The following is a 23,572-nucleotide window of genomic DNA, read 5'->3' as shown; positions in this document are numbered from 1 at the left end:
TATTCGTCCAAATGATCTCTTCACTCATGGAGGCTGTGTACTGTACCCTTTGTTTGTGCAGTGATCACTCCATTTTTAAGTTGTGCTTGTCTGACTTTGCTTTCAATATCTAACCCGGAAGTTTTAGCATTTCTGGGGCTTCGTGAAAGATCTGTCTCACAAGTTTCTGTGGCTGGGCATTTGGAGAAAGATTGGCAGTTCTTTCTTTTGTGACATTGTACAGTATTACTGTATTTGTCCTTCAACTTGTTTATGAACGCGTAACTTTGCTCTCTTGTATGCCCAAGAAATAAATTATGTACCTGGTTATAAGGCAGCTTTGTGGATCGCAGTTGGACTAAGAGAGAGAGAGAGAGAGAGAGAGAGAGAGAGAGAGAGAGAGAGAGAGTAACGGCACTGAGCAACGCTAACTCAAAATATAGACCTTCGTATCATGCTTAGAACTTTAGGATCTCCACGAGGTAATGTTTTTGTGACTAATTGATTTCCGTGAAACTGCAAACGACCGTCAATATCAAAGATTGTGGAAAGACTTCTTTTTGGGTATTTTTTGTAATTTTGTACCAACTTCAGTGCTCCGTCATTACCTGCTGTTAACGTGATCATTAGACATTGCATGGGAGATTCTATTTCATCCGCTTTGCAAGAATGAGGAAATAAATCATTAGTCTAGCTGAAGTTTTTAAATCAATTTGTAGTTGTTTGGATTTTGGATTTTGAGTTTTCTTCAAGGGTCTTCAATTCCACTGAATAGCCACATTAACTCCTAAGTGTTAGGTAAGGTTAACTTATTAGTCCCTTACAGATGAAGCCTGGCTTTAGTTTTTCTGTCTATTGGTCCTTGTTGAAGGAATCTCAACTGACTTGATACAAAGGTATACTGGCATGTGTAAATGTTTAAGGAGACAGGTTTTAAGCTGGTCAAACCACTAGTTTACACACTGCTGCTGTCACCAGACTGTTACTTAATTGTAAATGTGACGGCCTTCGCTGCAACCCGCACTCTTTTGTTTTTAGAGAGACCGATACTTGTTCTATGCTGCTCTCGACAGTTGACGGTATCAGCTAAGTGTTTGGCAAGGACGACTTTTCTGAGGTTTGGGCCAATATATTATTGGCTATGCTCATCTTTATAGTGCGTTTGAAACTCCCGTTCAGTTGCAAGAAATGTTCACAAATTTCAAGACGTTGTTTTGCTTTGGTTTTCGTTAGCTTGCATTTACGGTGACCTGTTCTCGTGGTAGTGGTGATACTCCTTGCTTGACCTAAATTCTCGACTTTAATGATGATGGATTTCATAATCTCTGTGCGGGAAACTTGCTAATCTTAGACCACACTCCGTTTTATGGTATGACCAGTCTACTTCTTGTATGTGAATTATGGTTATTTTTTTGTTATTTTTATAATCCTTTTTATTTCATACTATTTACGTAGGTTTGCAGTCTCTCTCCTGTTTTTTACGTTTGACGTTTTATTAGCAATAAAATCAGTGATTTGAATTGAAGGCGCTTATGCCAATGAACGTCATGAGGCTACATTAGAGTTTTTAAGTCTGCACTAAATTTCTCTCTGGAAAGTTTTTGTGCTGTATAAGCAGGGGAGGAAGTTGGAGCACGGGGGGGGATTGTTTAGGGTGATGACAGAACAATTTAGGTCTAAATGTGTTGTTAAGTCTGCACTAAATCCCTTAACGTGAAGTTTTGTATAAGCAGTGGGGGACGGGGAAGGGATTAAGGGTGATGACAGAACACGGTAGATCTTGAGATGAAATAGATACTGAATATTATAATTATAGTATGGATGGACGTGGATATATTCCTTTGGGCTATCGGGCTGATACAGATTTGGTAGGTGTTAAAAGTAGTCATGGTCGTCAACAATTGAAATAAAACATTCCTGTTCGTTAACATTTAAGCCAAAGGTTTTTAGTGTGCATCGACTATAAAATTCTCTTTATTCGTAATAATCTGTTGCTTCTTTACCTCAGTCCTTCTCTGCTGATTTAATACGCTATGAAAGCGTGGTTTAGTATAAGTTCCGAAGGAATCTTGTGCCTTCAAATAACTTTTGCATGGTTATCAAAAATTGTTGATTTAAACCAGTCGTCTGTCTTTTGCAAGTCTCACTGTATCTTTTGAAATTGATGGCTGGTCTAGCCCCATTGACGAGCTTGCAACAACCCTTATGTTGGTGTATGAGGCTTTTTGTGTTATTCAGTACGTTTGAGTAGGGGATTTTTTTGCGAGTTGTTCAGGTATGTGGAAAGCTTGAATGCATGTTCTAGTTCTGAGTCAAGTTGAATGCATGTTCTAGTTCTGAATTAATTTGAGAATTATAGCAGTCAAATTATTTAGGATAGCATTGTCAACTCGCCGTTTTAAAATTTGAAATATGCATATAAGACTTGATTTTGAAGAACAGGATAAAATAAAAGACCTTTTCTTGTGTATTCAGTCTTGAAGTGATTTTCTAACAAAAGATCCAGAATGCTCACGTAAGAAAGAGGGGCTTTTAAATTAAGCAATTAAGAGTTTATTTGTAAATTGTATGTCATTGTCGTACGTAAGTCTTTAGGATTTTCATTTCGTTTTGAATTTTTTATTTTTATGAAGTTAGCAATTTTATAGATTTCTGCAGGAAGCTGTTTTCTGCAGGAATCTATAAAATTCCAATAAAGTTACAGTATCTTAATTACTTTATGTATTTTACAGTCGGAGAGAAAGCGTGGGACAGATCAGCGCCAGAGGAGCTGAGGAGAGATGGACCGCAAGAGGATCGCCGGATCAATATATATATTTATAGAAGCCGGTAATCCAGGGCAGCTTTTTAAAAAAATTTCTGGACGCCTCACCTTAAAAATATACAAAATTGTTTTTTAGTTTTTTTTTTTTTTTTTTGCTGCTGGGCGGCTGCTGCCAGGTCTAAGAGGTAATGTACGGATTTATACAAGCGGTACTCTAATAAATACCTGAATAAAATGTCCCTCAATTTTTCAATTGCCTTACAGAAAATGACCAAAACCAAGGTTTTAATGTATTTTAAGAACTATGTATGTAACAACGTACCACACTCAGATTTGTGTGTTTACTGTACACGTGCAACTAGTTTCTACATGTACTAAGACACCCAGAGCATGCCACGTCAATAAGGAGTCGGTTATTTCGTCTCCCTGGTACAGAGGCCACGGAAAACAAAGAACCTTCAATAAGAAGGGGAGGATGGCCCGCAAATTCTCTCCACGTCTGTCGACATTATGGCTTCCTCACTCACCTGAAAAGTTTTATAATTGTTAGAAAATATTTTCTGTATAAAATCATTATTTCTGCCACACTTCAATGTTATACGGCAATACTGTAAAACGAAGCTCTTTAATCATTAGCAATTTGCCGGAAAGCATAACGAAACATACGTGTGTGTGTGTGGCCTTAATATACACAAATATTGAAGCAGCAAGAACATTAACTAATAATACCTTACCCGAGTTGCCAATTAGTTAGTACGTTTCTACATGTACTCTAATTTTGTGCGATTATGGGATACCCAGAGCATGCCACGTCAATAAGGAGTCGGTTATTTCGTCTCCCTGGTACTGAGGCCACGGAAAACATTGTGCGATTGTGGGATACCCAGAGCATGCCACGTCAATAAGGAGTCGGTTATTTCGTCTCCCTGGTACTGAGGCCACGGAAAACAAAGAACCTTCAATAAGAAGGTGAGGATGGCCCGCAAATTCTCCCGATGTCTGCCGTCATTATGGAGTCAGTCTTCCGTGGCTTCCAAGACTTCCTCACTCACCTGAAAAGTTCATTGTTATAATTGTTAGAAAATATTTTCTGTAAAAATCATAATTTTTGCCACACTTCAACGTTATACGGCAATACTGTAAAACGAAGCTCTCTAAGAATCATTTGCAATTTGCCGGAAAGCATAACGAGACATACGTGTGTGTGTGGCCTTAATATACACAAATATTGAAGTAACAAGAAAATTAAATAGGCAAATGTGATAACCTTTTCATCGAAACCTTTTGTCAAACAACTAGGCGACCAACACTGGGAAATGACAAATCATTTTTGTAAATGAGCACAACTTCTACACACTAGAAGTTTGCTGAACATGACATTTAAGAAGTTTATCAACATTACACATTTTCTTTATAACAGGGTTTTTGTTAATGGGTGATCAAGGTTTAACTACGATGAAGAGAGAAAACTGCAAACGCCCCCCCCGCAGTGATATAACAAACGTAGCTATTCGTAGGCGTAGGATAAACACTGACTGATGGCGAGAGCCAAGTTGCAAAATAAATATTGGCAAATTCTATAGGACTCTAGGTAACACTACTGAAACGTTACCCGAGATAAATCAGTTATATAGCTTCTTTGACCTCTATATTATATTAAAACAGCACGGTGGATATCTCAAAAACTAAACACAAACGGTGATCAGGAAAAACAAGGATGATTTCACCTTCTAGAGAACACGTCGCCGGTAAATATCGGTCATTGAAACTGATCGTGATCGGATTTCCTTTAACATTACTTATTCAATTAAAATGGTTTCATTTATATGCAAAAATTTACTGTATCATAATTACCTCACGTTTAATTAAACATTAGAGGCTTTAAAATTCCCCATATATTAGTATTGTTTTGACTTAATTTAATATCTTGAACCTGAGGATTTTTCAGAAACCAAAATTTAGCCCATCAAATTCAAATGGTTTAAAACAAAATTATTGGTATAAATACTCATCCATTCCCTTCATTAGTATCACGCCTTCCGTAATTAGTGCGTGCAAGATTCTTACTACTCATTGTAAACAACGCTTGAACACCCATTCTTAAGGCATGCGAATTGAATTACTGAGTGATTTACCAATACATGTATATCCCTCCTCTACAGTAAGTGCACATCGTCGGACATTGTAGCCTGAATGCCTTTACAGAGAGAGAGAGAGAGAGAGAGAGAGAGAGAGAGAGAGAGAGAGAGAGAGAGAATGATATAGAAATGGTGACAGAACATGGAAGTACACAATGCAAGGAGACTTTACAAATACATATATATTCCTAATCGAAGTGCGCACCTTTGGACACTGCAGCCTAAATGACTTTAGAGAGAGAAAGAGGGAGAGAGAGAGAGAGAGAGAGAGAATGATATAGTAATGGTGACAGAACATGGAAGTACACAATGCAAGGAGACTTTGCAAATACATGTATATCACTACTCGAAGTGCACATCTTTGGACACTGCAGCCTAAATGCCTTTATAGAGAGAGAGAGAGAGAGAGAGAGAGAGAGAGAGAGAGAGAGAGAGAGAGAGAGAGAGAGAGAATGATATAGTAATGGTGACAGAACATGGAAATACACAATGCAAGGAGACTTTACAAATACATAAATATTCCTACTGAAGTGCATCTTTAGACACTGTAGCCTAAATGCCTTTATATATAGAGATAGAGAGAGAGATATATAGAGAGATATGATATAGTAATGGTGACAGAACATGGAAGAGAGACGAGAGAGAGAGAGAAGAACATGGAAGACTTTTCAAATACATAAATATTCCTACTCAGAAGTGCACATCTTTGGACACTGTAGCCTAAATGCCTTTAGAGAGAGAGAGAGAGAGAGAGAGAGAGAGAGAGAGAGAGAGAGAGAGAGAGAGAGAGAGAGAATGATATAGTAATGGTGACAGAACATGGAAGTACGCAATGCAAGGAGACTTTACAAATACATAAATATTCCTACTCGAAGTGCACATCTTTGGACACTGTAGCCTAAATGCCTTTAGAGAGAGAGAGAGAGAGAGAGAGAGAGAGAGAGAGAGAGAGAGAGAGAGAGAGAATGATATAGAAATGGTGACAGAACGTGGAAGTACACAATGCAAGGAGACTTTACAAATACATATATATCCAATCGAAGTGCACCTTTGGACACTGCAGCCTAAATGACTTTAGAGAGAGAAAAAGGGAGAGAGAGAGAGAGAGAGAGAATGATATAGTAATGGTGACAGAACATGGAACTACACAATGCAAGGAGACTTTGCAAATACATGTATATCACTACTCGAAGTGCACATCTTTGGACACTGCAGCCTAAATGCCTTTACCTTACACCTTACAGACCTTACAATTCGTTCGGGTTGCCCCAGGTCCTCAGTGTGAGGCGCCTTTGATGTCTACCAGAGTTGCTAACGCATCTTCCGGTATATTTTGCATCTTCCAGTCTTGGATGGTCTGGGATGCATCTTAGATATTTGTCGAGCTTATTCTTAAACACATCTACGCTCACTCCTGTTATGTTCCTCAGATGAGCTGGTAGCGCATTGAATAGACGCTGCATTATCGATGCTGGTGCGTGGTGGATTAATGTTCTGTGTGCTTTCCTTAATTTTCCTGGTATAGTTTTTGGCACTGTTAATCTACCTCTGCTTGCTCTTTTGATAATTTTAGTTCCATGATATTTTCGGTAATTCCTTCTATCTGTTTCCATGCTTGAATTACCATGTAGCGTTCTCTTCTCCTTTCAAGACTATATAAATTTAAGAATTGTAGTCTTTCCCAGTAGTCAAGGTCCTTAACTTCTTCTATTCTAGCTGTAAATGACCTTTGTACACTCTCTTTCATTTGTGCAATATCCTTTTGGTAGTGTGGGTACCATATTATATTGCAATATTCAAGTGGACTACGTACGTACGTTTTATAAAGCATAATCATGTGTTCAGCTTTTCTTGTTTTGAAGTGCTGAACAACATTCCCATTTTTGCTTTGCATTTTGCCAATAGAATTGCTATTTGATCATTGCATAACATATTCCTATTCAACATCACACCAAGGTCTTTAACTGCTTCCTTGTTTGTGATTGTCTCATTATTAGGTCCTTTATATGCATATAGCATTCCTACTTTATCACCATAGTTCATTGATTCAAATTTATCAGAGTTAAATACCATCCTATTTATCTCTGCCCATTTATATATTTTATTTAGGTCTCTTTGTAGCGAGTTCCTATCTTCATCACAAGCAATTTCTACTTATTCTTGTGTCATCTGCGAAACTTCTTACTACTGAGTCCTTAACATTACTGTCTATGTCTGCAATCATAATCACAAACAGCAATGCAGCTAACACTGTACCCTGTGGTACACCGGATATTACTGTAGCTTCATCCGATTTCTCATCGTTTGCAATCACTATCTGTTTTCTGTTTTGCAAAAATTCTTTTATCCATCTTCCTACTTTGTCAACAATGTTATGTTTTCTAATTTTTTTCGCTAATATATTATGATCTACCTTGTCAAAAGCTTTTGCAAAGTCTAGGTAAACCACATCTGTATCTTTTTCATTTATCATATTTTTATATATGCTTTCATGGTGGACTAACAGTTGGGTTTGTGTACTTTTTCCGGGTACAAACCATGTTGTCCTATATTGAACAATCTATTTTTCATTAAATGTTTCATTATATTTTTTTATTACCCTTTCATATACTTTCATAATATGAGATGTCAGACTCACAGGCCTATAATTACTTGCCTCTAGTCTTGAACCACTTTTGAAAGTAGGAGTAATATATGCTAATTTATGCTCATCATAAATCTTGCCTGTATCTATACTTTGTCTTAATAATATTGCTAGCGGCTTTGCGATTGAATGAACCACTTTCTTTAACAATATGACAGGTACTCCATCTGGTCCTGCTGCTGATCCATTTTTAATTTCATTAATAGCCTGCACAATATCGGCTTCTGTAATATCTATATCTGATAAGTATTCAGTATTTTCATCTCTTATTTCTGTATCATTATCTTCATTTTCAATTCTAGGTGTAAATTCCCTCTTATATCTTTCTGCTAATATGTTACATATTTCCTTTTTTCATTCGTTAATCGCCCTTCAATTCTTAGAGGGCCTATTTCTACTCTTATTTTATTCATCTTTTTTGCATATGAATAAAAAATTTTAGGTTTTGCTTGATATTTTGTAGTGTCATTTCTTCTAGGTTCCCTTTTTCATTTTCTTTTGATTGTATAATCTTTTGTTCTGCATTTTCTATCTTACTTTTTAGTTCCATCACTTTCCATGCATTCTTTTCTTTTGCAAGAGCTTTTTTCCACTTTCTAATTTTCTGGAACAAGATCCTTCTGTCTCTTGGAGTTCGTGACTGATGATTACTTTTTTCTTCGGTATATATTTTTCCACTATTTCCTCTAATATTTTATATAATATATCGGTATTTACCTGTATATCATCACTTACAAATATATTTTCCCATTCTTTGTTTAATTCTTCATTTATTTTTGACCAATTTATATTCTTACTATAGAAATTGTATTTTCCATATCCTTCCCATTTTTTCGTTTCTTGCTTTTCTCTGTTTTCATATGTTCTGGAACGGACTGTTAGTTCTATGACATTATGGTCCGAAATACTCGTGTTATATACTATTATTTCTTTAACATAGTTCACCTCATTCACAAATACTAGATCTAAAATATTATCCTTTCTTGTTGGTAGGTGATTTATTTGCTGAATGTTATGTTCTAGTAGCATATCTAATAGCTTTTCAAATTGCCTCTTATCTTCTGCACTACTATTGCTCTCTTTTTTATATGTATAAATACAACCACAGTCTCCTATTCGTTCTTTCCATTCTACAAAAGGAAAGTTAAAGTCTCCGGTTAGGAGTATAGTCCAGTCCTTGTGATTTCTACATATTTCATCCAATTTTTCAATTATTATGTCAAACTCTTTAGTATTAGGGGTCTATATATTACAATGTTCACTAATTTTTCAGATTCAAATTCTACCGCTATTAATTCACATTCTGTGTTACTATATTTCTCACAGATTTTTCCTTGATTGGCATCTCTCCCATATATCATGTGTTCCCCTTGATTTCTATTTTTTCTATCTGATCTATAAGTTTGGAAACCCTTTATCTGGTCATCATTACCAGTCTCTTGGGAATAGGAGAGAGAGAGAGAGAGAGAGAGAGAGAGAGAGAGAGAGAGAGAGAGAGAGAGAGAGAGAGAGAGAATGATATAGTAATGGTGACAGAACATGGAAATACACAATGCAAGGAGACTTTACAAATACATAAATATTCCTACTCGAAGTGCACATCTTTAGACACTGTAGCCTAAATGCCTTTATAGAGAGAGAGAGAGAGAGAGAGAGAGAGAGAGAGAGAGAGAGAGAGAGAGAATGATATAGTAATGGTGACAGAACATGGAAGTACACAATGCAAGGAGACTTTACAAATACATAAATATTCCTACTCAAGTGTGCATCTTTGGACACTGTAGCCTAAATGCCTTTAGAGAGAGAGAGAGAGAGAGAGAGAGAGAGAGAGAGAGAGAGAGAGAGAGAGAGAGAGAGAGAGAATGATATAGTAATGGTGACAGTACATGGAAGTACACAATGCAAAGAGACTTTACAAATACATATATATCCCTACTCTAAGTGCACATCTTTGGACACTGCAACCTAAATGCCATTAGAGAGAGAGAGAGAGAGAGAGAGAGAGAGAGAGAGAGAGAGAGAAACATGGAAGACTTTTCAAGTACATATATATCCCTACTGAAGTGCACATCTTTGGACACTGCTGCCTAAATGCTTTTAGAGAGAGAGAGAGAGAGAGAGAGAGAGAGAGAGAGAGAGAGAGAGAGAGAGAGAGAGAGAGAGAGAGAGAGAGAGAGAATGGTTACAGAACATGGACCTACACAACAGCAAGAGAGACTATACAAATACATATATATCCCTTCTCAAAGTGCACATCTTTGGACACCAGCCTAAATGCCTTTAGAAGAGAGAGAGAGAGAGAGAGAGAGAGAGAGAGAGAGAGAGAGAGAGAGAGAGAGAGAGAGAGAGAGATAAATGGTCACAGAACATGGAAGTACACAATGCAAGGAGTCTTTACAAATACGTACATATCCCAATCTGAAGTGCACATCTTTGGACACTGTTGCTTAAATGCCTTTATAAGAGAGAGAGAGAGAGAGAGAGAGAGAGAGAGAGAGAGAGAGAGAGAGAGAGAGAGAGAGATAAATGGTGACAGAACATGGAAGTACACAATGCAAGAAGACTTTACAAATACATACATATCCCTACTCGAAGTGCACATCTTTGGACACTGTTGCTTAAATGCCTTGAGAGAGCCTTACAGACCTTACAGACCTTACAATTGTTCAGGTTGCCCAGGTCCTCAGTGGAGGCACCTTTGATGTCTACTGAGGCACCTTTGATGTGAGAGAGAGAGAGAGAGAGAGAGAGAGAGAGAGAGAGAGAGAGAGAGAGAGAGAGAGAGAGAGAGAGAGATGATATAGTAATGGTCACAGAACATGGACCTACACAATGCAAGGAGACTTTACAAATACATATATATCCCTACTCGAAGTACACATCTTTGGACACTGCAGCCTAAATACCTTTATAGAGAGAGAGAGAGAGAGAGAGAGAGAGAGAGAGAGAATGATATAGTAATGATGACAGAACATGGAGGTACATAATGCAAGGAGACTTTACAAATACATATATATCCAGACTTGAAGTGCACATCTTTGGACACTATTGCTTAAATGCCTTTATAGAGAGAGAGAGAGAGAGAGAGAGAGAGAGAGAGAGAGAGAGAGAGAGAGATATAGTAATGGTCACAGAACATGGACTTACACAATGCAAGGAGACTTTACAAATGCATATATATCCAGACTTGATGTGCACATCTTTGGACACTGCAGCCTAAATGCCTTTATGGAGAGAGAGAGAGAGAGAGAGAGAGAGAGAGAGAGAGAGAGAGAGAGAGAGAGAGAGAGAGAGAGAGAGAGAGAACGATATAGTAATGGTGACAGAACATGAAAGTACACAACGCAAGGAGACTACAAATACATATAAATCCCTACTCTAAGTGCACATCTTTGAACACTGCAGCCTAAATGCATTTACACACACACACACACACACACACACACACACACACACAGAGAGAGAGAGAGAGAGAGAGAGAGAGAGAGAGAGAGAGAGAGAGAGAGAGAGAGAGAGAGAGAGAGAAAGTATTGGTGACAGAACATGGAAGTGCAGAATGCAATGATACAATCTATATACTTTTGATTATTAGGCTTGCACTACTGAGCCATTTTACTTAAGGTAGAATGATAGTTCATTAATACTATAGTTAAGAGGCCTCTAATTCCTGTTATAGTTACGTGTGTATTCTATGTCTATATTGACAGAACTGAAATAAAATTAATTGGGAAGGTAAGTAACTTGAACATTAAACCTAACCTACTTATATGTTTCAATCCTTCGACTAACCACACTTGACAATTCAATCTTGTGGTACTTCCTACTTAATGTTCACACCTTAACACCATTGACTACCAAATTACCCAAAACTCTCCTGAAGCTAGTTCTGTAACACTTGCTGACATCCATTTTCAATTTGACCCTACTTTATTATCTAGCAAGTATCCCACTCTCTTATCTAACACACATCGTATCCATTAAATGCTCAACACAAACCTCCACAAACATTCTTTCTAACCCAACAATGCACCCATCTTAGTGAACGCTCTTCTAATCATTGTAGATTCATCAAGGGTTCAGACACCCACTCAGGTCTGAAGTCCGGTTAGAGGAATGTGACTCATTCTTTGTTATTATCTTTATATTATCTTGCTAAGTCTTTCCTTCAGAACAGTGCTTCTTTAATTGGTGACTGAGTCAATCTTCTTTCACTAGTGAATGAGTCACTCAAGAGTGAAAGAAATTTTCTTGAATGGGTGAATGGAACGAGATGCGGGACTGGTGAGTAAATGACACGTGAAGAATGACTTCATTTACTCACTGAATTTCTTACGCACTTGGACTGGAATTCTGATGAGCGCTTTCACGACCTAAATCAACTAATATGATCTTTTAAAGGTGACAAGAAGGGCTTGTGAGATTGTTAAAGACGACAAGTGTCTATTAAAATAAGAAACAAGAAACTAGATCGTTAGAAACGTTGTGCAGAAGAGAATAGTTTTACCTCAAAAAGAAAAATGAAGCAAACATGACTCGAGAGAATGGACCTAAGGGTAGCGAACTCAAAACTGCAGATTCAATGCAAAGGGCAGGAAAACGAAAGCTATGTCGCGAATGTCCTTTTATTCAACGATACAAACCATATGGATATACTTCGGTGCTGGGCTTCTTTATAAATGACACACGATCAAATCACAGAAATAATAACAGAGATAAAACAGTCAGTTATTTTCTCAACAACAGACGTGAGTACTGAAATCAGCAAAGTTTCTTCCACTCGTTGGTCAGAATGATACTAACCAACAAAATTAATCTTGCCTTTCCTGAAACAGCACAGACACTCATGAAAAAGGAAACACTCCACAACGTGAACAAGAAAATATGTCAACTTGACAAATAATCAATTACTCCAATCAAGGATACTGCCAAAGAAACCTTATACAGGAATTTTACGATAGAGGTAACCATTTTGAATATCGATTGATTAAACCCTTCTTGAATATCCATGCCAATCAACTACATGATGGAACGAAAACAGTCTATGAAGTAGTTCTAATTCCTTTGCAGAGTGACAAAATTATTATCTCCTATGGTTGCTGAAGGCACCCTAAGCACCAGTCTTAGACAGATTGTTGGAACCCCCATTTTTCCGAGAAAATTTTAATGAAACCACTTGGTATGAAATAATTTTCATACCAAGCTGGCCAAGAAATCAACCTACCGTTGTTACGTTATCACTGGGGAGGAACAGGTCCCTTCTGAAAGGGAAGGATAGATATGATGGAGTGGGATAAACAGGTGTTCTCGTTAGACTGACCACAACCAGAAGACCATATGAGGCGGAGGGAGAAGTAATTTAAGCAGCCTAGAGAGAAGTTGTTCACATGCAGGAGTGGAAAACTGAGACGAATTGATTTTATTATGGGAAGCATAAACAGCATTACGAAAAGGTTACTGCTCTTATATACAAGGAAACGCATCTTTAAGTACACTGCTCGGAATGATCTGACAGTGAGGGTCAGTAAAAATAAGAAAAAGAACTTAAGAGAATCAACACATGGAAACTGAAAGACAAACCTGAAATTATATAGGAAAAATTGTTTGTAAATATAGCATTAAAAATGCAGTGTGACACAGTGGACGGGACATCGAGAGACACGGTGGGAAAATCACGATGTACGAAGGCCTACAGGAGAGGCAAAGACAGCCTTCAAGCAATAGGAAAAGAGAATGGAGGCTAAACCAAAAGGTAGGCATCAGGGCAAAGAAAATGGGAGGAACTGAATCAGGTCAACACAGCAAGAGTAGAAGAAACACATTAAGAAGATCAAAGTGGCTGAGGGAAGATGAAAAGGGAGACGAAATGAACAGAAATCCAATGGAATATTTGAGGAGTGTTTAGAATTTCGTCTGAGAAATAAAAATGAATCCGAACCATAGGATGCTACTTAATAGAGGGGCAACAGAGAGTTTATCATGAGAGGTTAAACGAGGTCCTTTGAGATGAAAAGTGAAATCTCCCTGGGTCATCGATAATAATAATTTCCTAAAAACAACTAGTGAACCAGTCACTGAAGAGTTGACCAGATACAGGTACTGTATACGAAAACCTGATAAAGTGGAAAAGACCAGAAGAATAAGAAAAATAGTAAGATGATAAATTTGCAAAGAATATGAGAAACATATTTGAAATCGATAATTATCAGTGTGGCCTAGTGCTAGAGGAGCCATCAACAGAGTCAATCTTCATGATGAGGCAACTGGGGCAAAGTATCATGCAGAAGATATTATTCCACATATTTGTAGATCAATAGATCAAGGTAAATATTGGTGTCCATAGAAAATGCTATTTACCATGTCACTGGAGGAAAATACAGAAGGGTACAGAAAGGGTGGTCCCTGGTAACTGCAACTTGTAGATAACGGCAGAATTATATGAAGAGTTTGTGGCATTATTTTTAAAAATAGTAGAGTGGAATGGGAAATAGAGAAGTTAAAATTTTAGTTAAGACAGTTAAGACAGTGGCTATGTTGATGAACTACTATGTTCTCAATAACAGATGGCGTCACATGAGATGCTGAGAACTGCAAAGAATACGAGTAACGATGTGCAAGAGCAATAATAGGTGAAAGAGATGGGGGTGGGGCACCTTATTGTCGTAAAATGGCAGGTCTTGGAAGAGGTAAAACATGCCTGTTACCATGGGGATACTGGAATGTTAAGGAGTACTGGGAGGTTAGTAACGACGAGAAGAGTCCTGTGTTGATTTAAAGGGGAAAAATGCTATAAAAATACCCTATTATTAAGCCAGCAAGGACTTGTGAGGCATTCGTAAGACTTGTAAAATTCAAGTGCTGCAGAAACAGGTAAAAGGAGTACTTCGAAGGGCATCAGTATATTAATTTACGATTCATAGCCAAAGTGCAGTAGGAAGATGACAATGCAAGTGATGTCCAGAGGCTGTAGAATAGACTGAGATGGTTGGGGCATATAAGAAGGCGAGATAAGGAAAATCTGGTAAAAAAAAAGCAGCAGATAAGAAAGAGGCAGAAACAGGAGATAGGTCAGACAGGGAATCAGCCTGAAAGTGCACCCTATCGAGAGGAGTGGAGACAACCCCTTTCACTTCTGACAGCTTCAAGGGAAAAACTTACATAAATGACGACGACGATGATGCCTTCTTCCTATCTGCAAGAGGATTACCGACCTCGATGGAGTTAATAAAAAAAATTTTGCCTTCCCTCAAGAAGTTCATTTAAAAATATAGTAATTGCTCTGAGATGCCTGTTTTCCAAATACAGGAACACCCTATTCATTAGTGATTAAACCAAGCGAAAACGTTGCTCTGAAGCTGTGCTTATTGCTCTAACTACGAAACTAGTTTGCCGATTGTACTTTATTAATTTAGCCCTAGGTAAACTAGATTAATGCTGAATTTTTTCTCAACTGTTTTTTAACTGAGTTTCGTTTATATATTTCAGAACGGTCAAAACATTGAACGAAGTGAAACTTTCCAAATCCATTTATTTTTGCTCTAAAGGGAAACAAAATATGATAACCATCAACACAAGGAAATTCAGTTGTTTGTGAAAGATATTCCATGATAAAAATACTCTCGCTAAATGTCACTGATGCAGCTGAAGCAGTACCACTTGAACAGAGCACTTTATTCTCTTATAAAAAGTCACAAAGGGACACTGCCAAAGGACATCCAATCACTTCATGCCCATCCACTCATCAGACATCTTTCTTTATTGTCCATATTTACCCATCCTATGATTTCCTATGGTATAGGCATAAATGATGTAAAACTTATTTTTTCAGTTTCCGAAAGTCTACTTGATTATCTTAATTCCTGAATGACAGTAATCCGACATTATGTTCTTTTCCCGTTTCAGTTGCCTATTTTTGGATAAGTACTCGTATGCTGGTTAAGTACGAATAATTTTCTGTGCAACACTAATATCATGGGCGAACTAAAGCTACCATTTTAACCTTAGACTTGAACTGACTTCCAGCAATTGCTGCATCAGGTCAATAAGCATTTGATCAACCTTTAGGTTTTCGATTTGCAAATCCCCACCTTCCATTCTGTTCTGACAGCAGAAACTCGTTTGACAATGTTAATTATATCATCAATAAAGCGATCTTGACTTTCACTGTCACAAAGGCAGGTAATAAGACAAATGCTTTATATCAGAGCTTCTGCCCAAAGTTTCTACACCTGCAATTCTTAGGGCAAGATGACTAAATTTATCCATTATTTGAATGCCAATGGAACTACTTGTTACAAAAGCTTCTCTGTCACAAAGAAAACTAGACTCAAAATTTGCAAAAATTTGATTCAATACTACAAAAAAAGTTCCAGAACTTACATCTGTAATAATTTTGGGATTTTTAAAGTCTAAAATTGGGTCGAAATGAAGAGCTGTTTTCTTCAGTTTTAACCAAAATTGCGTTACGACGTCAATACCTAAGCAAACGCACATTCTGTTTTTGCAAACTTTGGCTTATTAGGAAAATTATGCTGCTCAATGGAATGTTAGGTAATTAAAGAGTTTCTCTTCAACTGTACGTTAGTCATCTTATCAAGTCATTTTATATACACATACCATCACCATCAACTTTAACGACAACTACAGGGGTTAAAAGGTGGAAGGAAAACTCAGAAAAACTGCTGTAATTTTGTTATAAATACGACAGTGTCTACAACAGGAATAAACGCTACAAATATTATGATCCCTTACTTGGGGGTAAATTTTCCTGTTGGACGCTAACACTCGTCTTGTGTCTCATCACCAAATCACAGGTTCTCAGGAAGGCCTTAACTGAAAGGGAAATGAAAATATGCACTTACGCTTCATCTCGATTTATGGCAAGACCAGTGTTCTACAAAGAACTATCATTTATTTAAAAAAAAAATGAATATAAGGAGATGCTAAAAGTCATATCTTCTGTGTAACACAGCAAATTCACTTTGAATATTCTCAAAGTGACGCCTTCTTTTAATATGAGAAATCACGTTACGCACTCGATCAATCAAATATATAGCTTGAATAAAAGCGGACATGGAGGCACGCTCACGTCTCAAACCCCACCCGACTCCTTTCCATTCAAATTTAACTGTCAGGTTTCTTAGACAGTGCTTCAAGATAAATATATCAATAAAAATCCATTTATCACAAATGACCCAAGGACGATCTACCATGTCGGGAGCAATCGAAAAACTGCATAACCAGATCTCCCAGTTGATTACATGATCACGGATTATTTACTCAATTTCCTTGGGCGGCACTCTAATTTAAAAAAATAAATTACCATTGACCTAATTAAGCCACATATGAAAGAATAAGAAAATTTGGCGTTTCAAGCACGAAGACTGCATTGCGGGCCCAGAGTTACATATCACGATATGTCAAAAATATTGGATACTGAAGTTGATTAAATTTCTTTCTAGCAAAAAATTAAAGTGTCTACATTCTTTACAAAACAATATGTATACCGTCAAGTTTAACCATTTTACTTCTGATCATCTTCAAGGAAGGTTACTGAAGGAACCCTTATAAAGCATTTTTCATCTTGTTCCCCATTTGGCCACAACGTCTAAATCATTGCAGTAGTGATGCCAGATGACTTGATTATTTCAGAACTCTAGCCGTTCTCCGGGTAATCTTATCTGAATTATCATAATCGGCTACATGAAAGAGATAAGAGTCCATGTTCTTTTTTCATTCGGTGGTGGGAGGTGTGCGTCCTTAAGCTCCCCGTTTTGGTAAATCAGCTCTCCTTTGTGGTTAGTTTTGTTATCACGTGAATGATAGAGATTGTGTGGAGAACTCGAAAACCATGGACCTAAATGGAGGTTAAGGTTGATGCTCTCCTTCTGCTTGTCATACTAGTGCCTGCTCTCTTGCATTCAGGGCTTGCAAACAGAGTGCCTAGCTGTTTTTTCTTTATGCTTAGAAAACAGGACAGATTGAAATCTGTTATTAATGAGACTGACGAGACGAGAAGTTGGGGGTACATTTTCGTCTGTGTAACACAGACAAAAATGTACCCCAACTTCTCGTCTCGTCAGTCTCATTAATAACAGAGATTTCGAATCCTGTCCTGTTTTCTATGCATACAGGAGAAAACAGCTAGGCACTCTGCTTGCAAGCCCTGGAATGCAAGGGAGTAGGCACTAGTATGACAAGCAGAAGGAGAGCATCAACCTTAACCTCCATTTAGGTCCATGGTTTTCGAGTTCTCCACACAATCTCTATCATTCACGTGCTAACAAAACTAACCACAAAGGAGAGCTGATTTACCCAAAACGGGGAGCTTAAGCACGCACACCTCTCACCACCAAATGAAAAGAGAACATGGACTCTTATCTCTTTCATGTAGCCGACTATGATATTCAGATAAGACTACCCGGAGAAAGGCAAGAGTTTAAAAATCAAGTCATTTGGCATCACTACTGCAATGACTTAATATGGGTGCTTTACTGCTATATATAGTCGTAACAGATCTATTCAAATGATAAATCAATCTCCGGCTTGAAATATGGAAAGCTGCTAACAACAATTCCCATTCAAAGAGGCCAGGTAACCAAAGCTTTATTGATATCTTTATTCATGCAAGTAACCATCTTATGGCAAGAAAAATCGTCTACAAATCTTTCACAGATTAGAAACGGTTTAGGATAATTCAATTTTACCTTGGTAAGTACTAGAATAGGCGACAAAAGGTAGCTATGTCAAGTTATTCGATTCAATTTCAGTAGATTCTCAGGATGCTGTATATCAACCCGATAAAGGTAGGTCATCTCTTTAGTGATCTGGAAAAAAAAGCTTTTGTTTAGTTTAACATATTAACACTGCTTTATATTCATAAGAATAATTTGTAAACATACCCATACTACTTACAAGAAGATTTAAATTCAGGCGTTTAACTACCACGAATTAAAATAATATCAAAATAACACTATGGTACAAAAGGCATTAATAAATTTTCTAAAGGCCATGCACGTGAAAGAACACCTTTTTTTACTTTATGTAACTGTCTCGAAATTACTTCGAAAACTATCCAGCCAAGAGACAAGAATGATCTTGACAAACCATTGAAATAAGGTAGATCGGATCCTTGCCAGCCTTCATGAAACTCAACGGGAATAACTCGTCCACTGAAATCAACATTTCATCAACAAAGCGAAAGCAAAAATAAGTGCGAAAAATTCAGACAATCACGATGGAATTAAAAGCAAACTATTCTTGAATTGTCGTAAAAGGGCCTTACTAAGGGTGAAGATGATGACGTCAAATCATCCTCCTCCTCCTCCTCCAAGAAAAAAGCTGCTTCTACCTTCCCTTGTGGAGAGTGTGTGTCACCAATCATGGATAAAAGGGGAAACGAAAGGTCACAGTAATTTTTTGGAAGGAGTATAATTTAATTCTAAGAACAATTCAGTAAATATTCTGCATACAAGGGATCATGTGCTTATTTACCTAACCAAAATACTCGCGCCTTTTTAAAGACGAAATTTTTGGAAAAATTCAACTCACGATTTGCGTAAGGCAATATGTGGTCATATTGCATGTAGAACAAGTATACAATGCAAATTAGTATTCTGACAAATCTGTCGACTACAAGAAATGAACCTCATGATTTCCCGTTGCTATGAAAGATATTTGAATACCCACATGTTACGGTTTTAGGGAATTAAAATCCATATTCGAACCATCTGCACATCCTTACTGATGCCATGATGATACTTTGGTTGCATCAGATCCGAAATCTCTGGGTCTATCCAGTGCCACACGGAGAGGTAACATATTACCAGATCAACTGCCTTGATGCCGGTTACGGCACATAACTGGCAGAGCATTGTAAATGCAGATATTAAGTAAGCACTTGGGAGTAGCCTCGACCCTTGCAACTTTCCAGAATTTTATCCCTGATCTACAGTAACCTGAAAGGAAAGCTTGATACATCTATCACATGACACCTTCAACATAGCTATGGACTTCAACACAAAGTTAAATGAGACTTTCCCTTCTCCCCGTACTCTTGGTACGTTTCTTCCCTAGCCTTGATGTGGGGCGGAAATGAAGGTCGGAGATCCTAATATCAAAAGTATGCTGCTTGGAACTCACGGCCAAGTAACCCTTAATGGAGTAGGTTATTAATAACTGGTCTCGCATTTGACTGGCTTAACCCTGGAAGAACTATCTTTAACAGTAGTTACCACTGCCATTACCTGTAATAAACTATTGCAACCCCTCACTCACTCTCACCAATGAACTAAGGTTCTTCATTCAATTTTCGATTCAGAAGGATCAGTGTTTAAAGTGCTTTTACTAACAAATTATAAAAAGACCAATTAGTCTGTGGAGTAATTGTGCTCAGAAAAATCACTCTAGAGACAGCCACAAACCTCGTAACCACATGCACGTCAAAGAACAATTGGAAGCAAGTACAGTGGTCGTTCTGGTTACAGAATGCCACGGTGATCCAAAATTAAAGAAAAATAACTACCCAACTGGCTAGTAGCATTTCTTTTAGCGAAGAGGCGGTCAGGAACGGGGAAACTATTAACGAAAACATTACATACCTTTCTGAACAAGCAGAACTCTTGAGCAAACACGTTGTGGAATAACACATTTAATTGAAATGACAGCGAAGACTATAATTGAAATACAGACATTACGAATGACTCATCGAGACTTGAATAAGTCACGGAACATGAAAAAATTTCCAACGCATCTAACAGATCATCCACCTTCTTCAGTGGCGGAACCCAGTAAAGTAACCAACGATGGAATACGGCCAGCTAAGTATTTTCGGAACTTGCTAAAAAGACTAAAACACAATAAAGGAAATCCAAACGCCATACAATCACCAGAATCAACTTATTTCGAAAAGTACCAGATGTACAAATATAGAGCACTGTAGACATAAAGAGGTCAACCGCAATTTCTTCGTATACAGTGCCTTCTACAAGACTGACTTCTCTTTCACAAATCATGGAAATTGGAGTTTTGTTTTTCACGTTCAGTCTGTGTACTAATAGACTTTTATTTTCAATACCAGGTTTTTGTGGAGGTTCTGTAAAAGAAAGTAAACTCAATATGGTTGATAATGCCCACATTTTATTCTGTTCTTGCAATATGAAGCACATGGACATATGATATACTGTACCGAATATTGGTTCAGTGTTCCCGTAGGAAACCACGCGGTTGGGCATTTTTAATTTGGAAAAATTTCGTTCATTTCAGTTATTTCGTCAAACTCCAATTACCCCCAAATGCAACATCATCGTGGAGCAAGATATTGCCATTAGGTCTATAGACTGAACTACTTTAAATCGTTAAGCAAGGAATTGCTATAGGTACTGTCCTCATCAAATGCTCGTTTGGTAAAAAATCTTAACAATATCTTATCAAAACTTGCTTGATTAGAAAGGTTTAGAATCTTAGAACAACTTTTAACTGTTGAGTTTGCTATTTCTGATTACTACACGCCTACACCAATTTACTGTGCCCTCCTCGGCCTAAGTACGAGTGACTGGGCCCTTTTCCCCATATCTCTCTCTCTCTCTCTCTCTCTCTCTCTCTCTCATGGTCCATAACACTTATGTCTCGGGGAAAAATTTGCAGTTGAAAATGAAAACCTGAAACCGAAGACGGGATAATTGAATGAAACTCATATCAGGTTCGAATTTAAATTTAAATTATTTCTCGAAAATGATAAGTAGGAACTAAGAAATACTTCAAAATATAAAGTAATTCCTTAATTCTTTGCCTAGAATTAAAAAAAAATTAAGCTCCCAGACATTTCACTCTGCCCCTCCCCAGGGTTCCAAGACACCTCCTTAGTGTATATATTTTGTTTTTTTCTCCAAAATATGAATTTTCATTGCTTCTTTGAATAAACTTGAAAACTACAACAAACTGAATCACCTTAAGACGCCAAAAGCAATCAGACTTCCACCGATGCTTTGGCCAATAAAATATATAGTCCTCAATTTTCCTTACTAAAGTAGCCATCTTCAGCTTGTGATACCACCTTAACAATTAATGAATATGTTCATTACAGTTAAAAAAAAAAAGTTGCTTTTATGCTTGGCGTAACTTCCACTTACCCAGGTGTCGCTGTGATTACATTACCTTTAAAACTGATAGGCACCAGGACTCTCCAAACGATTAGGAACCCTGCCATTCTTATTTTCCTTGCATTAACAAAGATCATTTCAAAACTTAGTGGTTACTACTACTAAGGACAAAATCCAGGGCTGCCACTGAGCAATAACAACGAACTATTCTTTTTGAAGAAACCTAGCCGATTCTACAGTGTCATGAGATTTTGGCATTTTGACAGATCTACGCAGTTGTTGCACCTAGAAACAGGACGTGAAACTCTGCGCTGAAATATCTTAAACGACTACATTAAAATTTTACCTTTGATATGAAGGTAAAACATTCTACCTTTGCCTTAAAAGGTAAAATAGTTTTTAAAATCTGACCTACGTAGTAAGTCGTCCTCCTGAATAAAAAATCTGGATCATGTCAAGATTAGCGAACCCACTCGCAGCAGGGTTCGCTATCCTTTACAAGAAGATTACCGAGTTCGTCATTCTTTACATGGGAATAATCGGGTTCGCTGTTCTAGACATAACACTTCGTTACCAGACATTTGATCCCCCAGGGGCTAGTACTAAAGTCGAAATACAACATTCTACTTTTGCCTTAAAAGGTAAAATAGTTTTTAAAATCTGATACGTAGTAACGTCCTCCTGATTTGATCATGTCAGGGAACCCACTCGCTAGGGTTCGCTATCCTTTTAAAGAAGATTACCGAGTTCGTCATTCTTTACATGAAACAGTGTTCTAGATGAATCACTGTTTGATCCCGTGTTTAGTACATTTGCCCTCGTGTGGAATTGGAGCTCGACCGGAAAGGGTTGGCCATTCTTTACATAGGGTTCATTGGGTTCGCTGCTCTTGACATGGAGATGTTGGGTTCGCTAATCTTGACATGATCCAAAACTTTTTAAAACTGAGGTTCACAAAAATGAAAAATCGTCATTACGTAACTGGCGTTTGAGCAAGAATGTTGCCGACTGATTACGGACTCCATTTAAATAAAAAGGTACTCTCTCTTCGCTGCTGGTCTTCCTGTCAGGAAAGCATTGCTGGCTTTGGTCACAGTTGCAAAGGGAATCCCAGACCCCTCTTAGCATAAATTACAAATTGCATGGGTGCGGATTAACTTTGCAAATCTAAATACTTAATCATCTTGCCGTTCTGACCATCATTATTAACGTTTAACATCAGATTTTCATGCAATGAACCATCTCACACAGTCTCTCCTCCCCTCCCATCCCCTCACCCGAAAAAGAAAACTACAGCAGACATTACGAAATAGCTGAATGCAATAGGTTACAGTTGTGTACCACAAGACCACAGAGCCTAAAAGCAAATTCGTCATTGGATAAGCATTTTCAGCTGGCAAGACTTGATAAATTTAGCACAACAGGATATGGACTCCATTCACAATATATTGATTAAAGGCACACGGCACCGAAGCATCGCTCGTCAGGTAAGAATTAAACCACCGGCGATGCAACAGTCATGGCTGAGTGACTAACTTGACCCAGGCCAAACCCATTTGGCTAAGTCTTGGGGTCCCAAGCCCTAGCATTCATCTATTGCAAAGGCAGCCAATTACTACACATGAAGTTCAGCAACCTTCAGCAGTGCTACACGATCACATCATCTCCTATATGGATAAAAGTCCTCACCAGAGGCCTTCGGAAAGCAGTATTTACAAGTCTCTCATGGCCTAAGATACCTCTAACTATAACAAATCCCAAATTTGTATGTAGCCATAGAACTGTGCTTCTCACGTGTAAATAGTCAAAGAGTTCTAAGCCCTACAACTTAACTCACCTACATTAACGCTAATATCCTTGATCACTAGGAGTGAAGTTGTCACAGTGCGACGTTGACGAAGCCAATGCTATAGTCTGACTGAAAATCTTCCAGACGCTTTTAGCCAATCAC

The 23,572-nt window shown here is 37.7% G+C and overlaps 2 long non-coding RNA genes across 2 annotated transcripts in view; one reads left to right on the top strand and one right to left on the bottom strand.

Moving 5' to 3' along the window:
- LOC136835602 (uncharacterized) overlaps window positions 1-2,982 on the top strand; it is a 15,333-nt gene extending 12,351 nt beyond the window's left edge. The window contains exon 4 of the long non-coding RNA XR_010852208.1: window positions 2,712-2,982. This is a non-coding gene — a long non-coding RNA (uncharacterized lncRNA). The remainder of the gene's footprint in view (window positions 1-2,711) is intronic.
- On the bottom strand, window positions 2,869-23,572 carry LOC136835603 (uncharacterized). The gene is made up of 5 exons (XR_010852209.1): window positions 23,459-23,572; window positions 18,229-18,348; window positions 16,274-16,354; window positions 3,478-3,795; window positions 2,869-3,270 (listed from the first exon to the last, which is right to left on the bottom strand). It is a non-coding gene; the product is annotated as an uncharacterized lncRNA (long non-coding RNA).

Source organism: Macrobrachium rosenbergii, chromosome 4 (assembly GCF_040412425.1).
Source record: "Macrobrachium rosenbergii isolate ZJJX-2024 chromosome 4, ASM4041242v1, whole genome shotgun sequence".
Classification (NCBI taxonomy): Eukaryota; Metazoa; Arthropoda; class Malacostraca; order Decapoda; family Palaemonidae; genus Macrobrachium; species Macrobrachium rosenbergii.
This window is presented reverse-complemented; position numbering and strand designations above follow the sequence as displayed.